Raw genomic sequence first — 11,770 nt, 5'->3', positions numbered from 1 at the left:
GTAAAATTTTTGCAAACTTGACCAAAAAGTGAGATTCCATGTTGCATGGTGACAGCACGATCGGTAATTGTTTCTTTTAAGATATGAATCTTTTTGACCGAATCTTAACGTGCACGTAATAGTTTGACCTACGAGACTACGATTACGACTGATCTACAAGCTGGAACGTTCTCATGAGCTGAGTTCCATGCATGCGATGACCACATGAAAAACATGTTTATTATCTCCTTTTTCTCTTAATGTTTCTAAACTATGTGAGGGGTTCTACATACTTGCTTTTCCTCTAAATACTTTAAGTTTTTACATAAGCAATGTTTTTGTCATCATATTTGACCCACTTTCATTATTAGGGATTTTCTCAATCTGTAATAATTTTATCTCCAATGCATCACGAATATAGTGATACCTCATATCAATATGCTAGCTATAGGGTTCTAAATGAAATGTTGAATTCTTACTGAGATGGATGGCATTCTAACTGTCACAAGTAAAGAATATAATTCTCTAGTTTATTTAATTTCTGACCAAGTTCTTCTAAACACTTCTTCATCCATAGCAATTCCTTACTAGGTTCACAAATTGCAATATACTCATCATTTGCGGTTGACAAAACAACACATTTCTACAGTCAGGATTGTCATGACATAACTCCTCCTGAAAAAGTAATCAAGTATCTTAAAAGTAGACTTTTTGGAATCAATGTCACCAACTATACCTGCATCTATAAAACCATCAAACACACACCGGTTCTCTTCCATTTAAAAGCAAAATATATTTAAGAGTGATAATTTCCCATAGTAGATCTTCTTAACTAATTTTCTGTAGAACGCTGACGTCCTCTAGTAGGTCTTCTTAATTAATTTTCCATAGGCAATTCTAAAAAAAAAAAAAAAGAAAAAAAATTCCTCTGCTTGTTGTTCTAGTCTTGTGTTTTAAATTTCAAGTTCACCACTTTCAATAGTATCAAATTATTCCTCCAATACATCTCCCCCATATTAATCACACATCACAAAAGAAGCAGGGAAAATTGAATCCATATCAAAACTCGATGGTAATAGCCAGACATGCATAATTAATTTAGAGTAGAAAATGAACCTGCACTTAAAGTTGGAGCGAGGAAACAAGAAGATAATTTAGATTAAAGCAATAAGTGACAGAAAGTGCCGTAGATCGATGCTGCATTAATATTGAAGATGCAGAAGCTAGCAAGTGGTGAATATTATTAATGGTCATATGTCTTTATCTTCTGACAAATATATATATATATATATATATAATATTGAGTGAAGCATTGGCATGAGTCCATCCGGCCCTTTACTCAAGTCTTTCTTTAGCATATAAAGTCGTTCGTAAAAACCCATAAAAACTAATTAATTACTCCCAACTCCAAAGCCAGATAAACGTGTTAATTATTAATGTAACATAGGGAAAATCAAATGATTAAAAAATGCAATTTGCTAATTTACTAGGCCTCGTTTGGACAAGTTACTGTAAATTATATGCTAATTTGCTAAACCTTCAAGAAAGAATGTACAGATCAACCGAGTAAAATTTTTGCAAACTTGACCAAAAAGTGAGATTCCATGTTACATGGTGGCAGCACGATCAGTAATTGTTTTTTTTAAGATATGAATCTTTTTGACCGAATCTTAACGTGCACGTAATAGTTTTACGTTCGGATGCTCATTAATGAACATTTGAACGTAAAAATAAAACGTTCAAACGTTTTAGAGTTCTACCTTAAAGCGGGAAAAATCTCGCCTATTTTTCTAATATGTTTGAACGTGTTGCTTCCAAAATATATATTATTATATATAATAATATATAATTTTATGTAAACTCAATTTTCATTGATTAAATGAAAAAATAATCTTCATTAATTGTATATAGTTGATATATATTATATAATATATATTCATAATATAGTAGTATATTATACTACTATAGTCTATATATAGTATATATACTACATAATATGTAGTATATAGTTATTATACTACATCAAAATATTATATATATTATATATTATACGTTATTATATATTAATACTATTATACAAACAAATATGATATATATATTAATAGTATTATATATACTATATTATATAATATATATTACATACTATAGTAGTCTTATATAATATACTACTATAGTGAATGGAGTATATATATTAGTATATATATTAGATATTATATGTCCATATTATATAAATATGGACATATTATATTATATAATATATAATACATACTATAGTAGTCTTATATAATATACTACTACAGTCTATATATAGTATATATACTATATACTACTATAGTAAATGTAGTATATACTACATTTACTATAGTAGTATATAGTATATATACTACTATATATTATATATTATAATCTATTATAATATATAGTATATAACATTTAATAAATTATATGCTATAAAATATAATATTTTGTTTAATAAATATTAAATAAACTATACTATACTATAGTTATATATTATATAGTTATAATAGATTATAATATATAATATATAATATTATATATATTATAATATATCATCTACTGATATTTAATAAATTATATATATATATACTATACTATCCGCTGTTATATATTAGTACTATTATATATAATATATATTTTATAGTTATTATAATACATAATATCTATAAGTATATAAAATCATATAATTTACTGAATACGTTCGAATGTCATTTGCTATACGTGCGGACGTTAATGTGAAATGTCCGAATGTTAAACACAATACGTTTGAATGTTTAATAAACGTTCGAACGTATGTATGTATAAGTTCGAACGTTAACTGTATATAAAGTCTTGCCCGACGGCAGTGGAAGACTCATTTCGTCCAAAAACAATCCGAACGTCCTTCTCTCTGCCATGCATGCCGCCGCATCTGCCGTCCTACGCCACCGCAACCGTCACTAAAAGGTAATGTGCCCTCTCCGTTTCACATAGACACTTTCAATTTTATCGGTGGGTTTCAAAAATTCGAAACCCACCAAGGCCGGATTTTCTTCTTGATTTTCCGGCCACCATTGGTTGTTTATCGTATTAAATGGTAAACAACCACCGTAGAAACATTTCCCATAGCTTATAGAGTAGTTTTATGGTTTATTTTTGCTTCAAAACGCACGTTTCGAAGCTTTCGAAAATGGCTGAGTTGACTCAGCCATTCTGTCTCATAACGTTTAGACGTTAAAAATAAACAACGTGTGATGTTTTAGTTTACTTATGTCCAAACGTTATGTTATAACGTGTGAATGTAAATGTTAACATTCAAACGTTTTTATCCAACGTTTTTAAAGGACGTTGGATTAAACAGTCGAAAGTAAACCGTTCATATTCTTTTGTTAGCAAATACGTCCGAACGTGTGACGTTTGGAATTCATTACGTCCGAACGTTACATTTTAACGTTCGGATGTAATCAAGTGAATTTAATATAATTACTATCAAACGTTTAATGATGACATTGGATAATACGTTTGCACGTTAATAAAACATTAGAACATATTTATAGGATGTTTGGATCAAATTCACATTCGGATCAGATCTAAATACGTTCGAACATTTGTTTGAAGTTACATTTGGACGTAAATTTTTTATATTAGTTTGAGTATCATCGTTCGAATGTTAATAGTTTACATTCGACTATCTTAATGCACGTTCAACGTAAAATCGTTGTACATTCGGACGTAATTTATTGTTCGAACGTCAATTAAGTAACGTTCGAACATATTTCTATTTAATTTAATTTCTATTTTCTCGTCTTATTATTATTATTATTTTGGGTATTAAAATTGTGAAATTTTTTAATATATTTACTGTCAAAATTATGTAAATTTATAATGATGATATTTTAATTGTGTAAATGTTGTAATATGTATATATATGTAAATTTAGGGATTATTTTCTTATATTTTAACTTGTATTCTTTTTGTTTCAGGATATGGCTCACTTTATGATAACCAAGAAACAAGGAAGGGATGAAGGCAATCCAGACATTGCTCGGCTGGGGGCACGAACTGTTATGGGTGAATGAGAAATTCTGATTAATCAGTATGATGAGCTCAACTAGGAGCAGAAGACGCTCAGAGACGTCTTCATCACGAGAGGCTGGGGCCCAATTTGCACATTGAGGAGAAAGATTTACCCCTCAATGGTTCGGGAGTTTTACATTAGGATGACGGCCATGCCTAATGATGCATCATCCCATACCCTCACTGTACGCAGTGTACAGTTTGAGTTCTAGGCTGATGTTATCCTCGAGTTACTCCAGGTTTTGCGGATACTGCCTGAGGCGACAGCTGCTCAAGCTGGTGACACAGTAGCTGCATTTGCTCCTGGCACCTTTGAGGCAGATCCAGCCACTTCTGCTTCATCTATGGGTCCTGTTGACACTATGCCCAATGATCAGGGAGATCGGCCTAAGGGCGAGGATATTGCTTCTGAGGTTGGTGATGACGAGCGGGATCAGGATTTCTACATCCTCACTAACACAGACCACACAAAGCTGGATAGGCCGAACTCCTTCAGCCAGAATCAGCTATTGCCTTTCTTTAGCGTGTTGCAAATTTTTGTTGCAACAAATGTAGACCCTGTGGCACATAAGACCACATTCAGTTGGGCTCGCGCACAGTTCCTTATTCGCTTGACATGTGGAGATCCATTAACTTACCACTCATTATATTTGAGCGAATTCGTTACGAGGCCAGCATTGTTACAACGGATAATCTCCCATACGGAGTCATCATCAGCCACTTATTACTAGCCCGGGGAGTGCCACTCTAGGTGGAGGAGATGATACTAAGCCAGATGAGCCCCATCGACATGACCACACCGTAGGAGCATTGCACAGGGGAGAGGTTCAGCTCAGTGTCATGCCGCTCATATATCAGATCTTGTTCCTCTGACTAATGTTGGGGCCGGTGTTGCTTCCCCGTCTGCGAGTACTAGTCAGCAGCCGGCGACTGCATCTGTAGGGGATGTGCAGCCTGCTTGGGTTGATGCAGTGATAACAGATATGAAGGTAAATATAGACCAACAGATCGATAGACAGATTGCGCATATAGATCAAGCTGTCGTACATCTTACACATCATGTAGATGTGCTAAATAATAAGGTTGAGACATTGACTGAGAAGTTTCAATCTTTTATAAACCAGCAGTTCTAAATGTCATTTGTAAAAATTAATCATATTTTGTTTTCTATTTTCGACATATGTAATGGACAATATTATTTAATGTATGTATTGTAGCTTAATTTATACTCTCAATTTTATTTACTATTATGCAACCTTAATATTAAACAAATATATATTATGATGAATTTTTACAAATTAACATATAACGTTCAAACTTTACAACTATACATTTGAACGTTGGTGCTAATAATTGTTATGTTCACACGTAATTACATATAACTTTCGAACATTGGCGTTAAAAAATTTTACGTTCGCACGTAAATATACATAACGTTCAAACGTTAATGTGACTTGTGAACAAATTAATTAAAACGTTCGAACGTTACAAATTTCTTCCCCAACATTTAGTGATAGTTCCCACAAACTGTCACATAAAAAACTTTTTGTGACGGTTTGGAGACTGTCACTATCTTCAATCCATCACTAAAAACTATATTTGTTGTAGTGTGAAAAACATGTTTATTATCTCCTTTTTCTCTTAATGTTTCTAAACTATGTGAAGGGTTCCACCATACTTGCTTTTCCTCTACATACTTTGAGTTTTTGCATAAGCATTGTTTTTGTCATCATATTTGACCCACTTTCATTATTATGGATTTTCTCACTCTGTAATAATTTTATCTCCAATAAATCACGAATATAGTGATACCTCACATCAATATGCTAGCTATAGGGTTTTAAATGAAATGTTGAATTCTTAGCAATTCTTAGTGATGGCATTCTAACTATCACAAGTAAAAATATAATTCTCTAGTTTATTTAATTTCTAACCAAGTTCTTCTAAGCACTTCTTCATCCATAGCAATTCCTTACTAGGTTCACTAATTGCAATATACTCATCCTCTACGGTTGACAAAACCACACATTTCTACAGTCAGGATTGTCATAACATAACTCCTCCTAAAAAAGTAATCAAGTATCCTAAAGTAGACTTTTTGGAATCAATGTCACCAACTATACCTACATCTATAAAAACATCAAACACACACTGGTTCTCTTCCATTTAAAAGCAAAATATATTTAAGACTGCTAATTTCCCATAGTAGATCTTCTTAACTAATTTTCCGTAGAAGGCTGACGTCCTCTAGTAGATCTTCTTAATTAATTTTCCCTAGGCAATTCTAAAAGAAAAAAAGAAAAAAATTTGCTATGCTTGTTGTTCTAGTCTTGTATTTTAAATTCCAAGTTCACCACTTTCAGTAGTATCAAATTATTCATCCAATACATCTCCCCCATATTAATCACACATCACAAAAGAAGGGAAAATTGAATGCATATCAAAACTCGATGGGAATAGCCAGACATGCATAATTAATTTAGAGTAGAAAATGAACCTGCAGTTAAAGTTGGAGCGAGGAAACAAGAAGATAATTTAGATTAAAGCAATAAGTGACAGGAAGTGCCGTAGATCGATGCTGCATATATCTAATTAGGAGTGAGCTGCATTAATATTGAAGATGCAGAAGCTAGCAAGTGGTGAATATTATTAATGGTCATATGTCTTTATCTTCTGACAAATATATATATATATATATATATATAATATTGAGTGAAGCATTGGCATGAGTCCATCCGGCCCTTTACTCAAGTCTTTCTTTAGCATATAAAGTCGTTCGTAAAAACCCATAAAAACTAATTAATTACTCCCAACTCCAAAGCCAGATAAACGTGTTAATTATTAATGTAACATAGGGAAAATCAAATGATTGAAAAATGCAATTTGCTAATTTACTAGGCCTCGTTTGGACAAGTTACTGTAAATTATATGCTAATTTACTAAACCTTCAAGAAAGAATATACAGATCAACCGAGTAAAATTTTTGCATACTTGACCAAAAAGTGAGATTCCATGTTACATGGTGACAGCACGATCGGTAATTGTTTCTTTTAAGATATGAATCTTTTTGACCGAATCTTAACGTGCACGTAATAGTTTGCAATTGCACTAACTAAACCCAGAACTCCCACGTACAAGTCAAGGCACCTACACTTTGCAACGATAACAGAAGACACTTGTTTGGTGATGCCATTCTCTAAGTGTATTGGAGGACATTCTCTCTCAAAAGATAAAAAATTTTCGAAACAAGGATCCATATATGTACCAATTAACTAGTTATAGTTTTCAACATAAGCTACATAACAAAGACCAGCAAACAAATGAGGAATCGTCTCACTTACCATCAATATAATTCCTTTTGCATATGATTTGATTTTTTCTACAAGGAAGTGCAATTGTCCTTAACCCACTCTACAACATTGATGGAATGGTACATGGGTTGGAAAGTATTAATGGGAAATTATGGGTGGATCAACTTGTGTTGAGTGTTAACAACATTCTTAGTAGGTTGTATAATGGGTTTACCTCATTCAAGGAGGCTAGAACCGAGGTTCCATCATCTACCATTGCTTCACCTCCTGCCAACACTAGGAAGACAAGAAAGCATAAGTGGGGTATGCGGTTTGGTTATACATAAGAGCAGAAGAAGAATTGAGATGGTCAAGCAGACTCGGAAAGACATTTGTCAGTGGAGTTACACTCCTCTATGGAAGAGTTTGATATTTTGGTTTGGTTGAATATAAATATTGTCAAATATCCTATCATTGGGGAGACAGATCATAGTGTTTGGTCATTCCTATTTCTACAATAACCCTAGAGTCCCGCTTTAGCACCGGAGGCATATATTGGATCATTTTAGGAGTTCATTATCTTCTACTATTGTAGAGGCTTTGATTTTTACTCAGAATTGGATTGAAAGGAAACTGATTCTGGTTTGAGAGATGGTGGATTATGTGGATTACTGCGAGGAGGACGACGAGTAAGATGGAAGCGGTAAATACTCTTAATTAATTCTTTGTTGTAAGTTGTTTGATGTTTTGTATTTGAAATTAATTTTGATTTCAATTGATATAGGTTCAAATTTGGGAAAAAAAAAAGTTCAATTGCAATCTAGTTCGGGCACGCATTAATACACATACAGTTTGTTAATTCATTCCTTATAGGCTTGTATTTATTTTCTTACATTTTCTATTTCAAGTACCTTAATTTTTTAGACAGAATATTCTCATTTTCATCCATGTTTTTTATGTTTTTCTTTTTTCGTGTTCATATGGTAATTAACATGGTTATTAACATATTGTACAGTGCATCTTGGACACTAGCTTGGTACCTTGGAGAGACTATTTCTAAATTCTAATAGATTTTTCTTTCTAGAGTACTCAAACTATTTGTAATAGTTTTATATTAATGTATGATATTTTTGAATATTTATTTATAAACTTTATTTAGGGATTGTGATTAATTTAGATTAATTTTTAATAATTTAGATGTAGACTTTATTTATTTCTAAGTTTGAAAACATGTATTTTTTTTATATGGGCTTAAATTCATATATTGGCCCAGTGTCGTCATTCTGTGTCACGATTCCAAAATAGATGAATGGTCGATTAATCTGAATGTGATATATATATATATGAAAAATGTTGGATGCAAGCGTCGGGTGTAACCGGCTTGCAAGCAGCTTGCCTACATCATCTAATAAAGCGGTGCGTTTTCATCTATTTACTTTTTTACTCTCCATTTCCTTCCATCTCCATCTGTCTCTCTCAATTTCGCTCCTCCCTCCCTCCCTCCCTGCATCTCTAATTCCGTATGACCTCTCCCTCTCACACTCCATCTCGTTTCCTCCTTCCTCTTATTCTCCATATCGTAATCATAAATCCATCACTTTCTTCCTTTCTTCCCCAACCCCGACCTCAAACCCTTTCTCTTCCCCCACTCGTCAGCTCCGACAGATTATCATCTGATCCGCAAGTCAAGAATCTTTCCTGTTAATTCAGAATACAAGTTAAGCCATACAAATTCAATCTTTATTTTTTTTTCAACTTTTAAAAGGGACAGAAACAGGTTCCCCACACAGCTTCCTATTCACTCACGCCAACGCCCTACCACGTGACGGTAGCTGGATATCATCATTAAAAGAACAACACTTGAATCTTATCTATTAAAGTTATGTTGGAACTAAATATATTTTATATAATATAAAATTAATATGTTCGAAAGTAAACTACTACGAACAAACGAAGATATATGAATAAAATTAATGTTATATATATTTATATATTAGGCTTTCCTACGCAAGAATCTTTCGCATTTATAACGCAAATCTATTTTTTTTTTTATCTTATTTTTTAAGGAAAATACTAGTTCGATCTACATAAATGTTTTACTGAAAATCTTTACCGAATTTTTTAATTTTTTTAATTTTTTTTACTTAACTATTAAGTAAGTGTTTTTAAATGAATATATTATTTTTTCTTTATTTTTTAAAAATATTTAAATAATTTAGAAAAATGGTGAAAGAAAAAAAAAAAAGAAGAACTATGCACTGATTGGTAGAGATCATAATCTCTGTGAATGTAGCACAGTCCATTTTTAGAAGGGACAGAAATGGTCCCCACACTTCCTATTCACTGCCAACTAATTAGTACCACGTGGCCCTACCAATTGCAGATGAATGGTCGATGAATCCTTCATTCTTTCTTTTCTTCTTCTTCTTTTTATTTTTTATTTTATTTTTTTATTAAAATTTTTTTAAATGTTTTTTTATTTCCTTCCAAACTGAAATATCTTCCACTACTCAAAAGGTTCAAATTACAGACAAACTGGAATTAAAAGGAGAAAGCAGCAAACTAGCTATTTACATAGCTGCTCAGGGTGGATCCTTCCCACTGAAAATTCAAAAGACATTCAAAAATTTTGATTCTGTGTATATTATATCTCAAAACATCAAGTTAGTAGATGCCCAAGAGGTCGATGAATCTGAATGAATGCGATATTTCAAACACAGATATCAGTCGCCATTATATGATCAATAAAAGAGGTAGATATCCAGGACAGGCAACTTTTATTGTATATGCAGGTCCCTTCTGAGTAGTAGCTAGCATTTATTAGTGATGGCAAATTATAACCATGGTCAGTTTGTATCCTTTTTTTTTTTTTTTTTTTTTTTTTTTTGTTTCTTTTAATCAAAGAAAGATCAATCTTATTCATTGAGCTAAACATCGTTACAATGCTTTTCGTAATGAATACACTGTATGATCTCACCCGGCCCCGCCTTCTTTATCCACGCTACTTTCTCATCATAGTCTAATGCTAACTTAGCTATGATGTGCTGCTTGATTACTATCTCTCGGAGCATACTCAATCTTCCTTACCTCTCTATCACAAAAGAAATTTTTTTATATTTTCTACAATCTGTCCATACCAAAATCAGTTCTCTTCACTACTCTTTAACATCATTAACCACTTCAAGGGCATCCCCTTCAAATATCATCTGCTGAAGACCTAAGTCAATGCTAAATTCTATAGCTGTCTCTAGTGCCAAAGCTTCAGTCTGTAATGGACTGCTTATATATGAATCTCCTTGGCATACCAGTAGAAGCCACCAACTTACATTCCCAGTTCCTTACCAATATACCACCTCCCATAGTAGACTTCTTCACATCCAGTGCAGCATCTCATTTCACCTTATACCAACTAACTTCAGGCTTGCTCCATCTAACTCCAATGCTCCTCTGATTTGCAACTACCGTTTGATCTTTAGTACTCAGTTGAGCTTGCTGATAATTTGCTACTTCCACTGATAATTTGGTACTTCCACCATCGCTCACTGTAGCAAATTCAAAGGGCTCTTAAACTTACCCTAAAAAACAAACCTATTCCTCCTCACCCATATTCTTCTAAGAGTGCTACTAGGAATCGATTTAGATTATGTTCTCTACACGTTAGTTGAAAATATGTATTTTCAAACAACTCATGTAATGGGTCAAATTATGAACTAAAATCCAATTTACAACTAATTTACAACTCATCATTTTCAAACAATTCATAAAAGAAAAAAGCTACTATACCCCTAACTTTGACCACTTTATAATTTTTTTTATTTAATGATTAAAGAAATAATTTTAAATATATTGGTGTATTTTTTTATTTTTTAAAAATATTTAAATATATTAAAAAAGTGTGAAAAGAATAATGAAAAAAAAATAAAGCTCAAAATGAGCTAGGGGTAACAATGAACGGTGCTACTCAGGCGATAGAGTAGCACTGTTCTTAATAAAATCATGCCACTCCATTAAAAATAAATGTTAATATTATAAAATTACTCTCCATTTCATGTAAAGTTGTAAAATAACGGTAAAGTTATCATTTTTCATAATGATAATATCTATAGTTTTAATAATAATGCTTATTTTTCGATTTATTCAAAAATGAAAAACATTATAGATACAAATGGATACCACAAAAGAATCTCACACACTGATGTGATACATTATCAATGTGCCATGTGTCTTTTTTTCCAAAGTATATATTTATTTGCTTCTTAGGTTTTGCACACTTTGTGCACTTCACACGTGGCCAGGGACCATCTTCCATGGCTGGGGCGGTCAAGAACCACCCTTGGGAGGGCAGACAACTCCAGCGGGCCACTATATGGCTGTTGGAGGCCATGTCGTGCCACGGTGGGAATGGACCAAGACTCTTGACCATATGC

This window comes from Carya illinoinensis, chromosome 6 (genome assembly GCF_018687715.1).
Source record: "Carya illinoinensis cultivar Pawnee chromosome 6, C.illinoinensisPawnee_v1, whole genome shotgun sequence".
NCBI classification, from domain to species: Eukaryota; Viridiplantae; Streptophyta; class Magnoliopsida; order Fagales; family Juglandaceae; genus Carya; species Carya illinoinensis.
The sequence above is the reverse complement of the archived record's forward strand: the minus strand, read 5'-3'. Positions refer to the sequence as shown.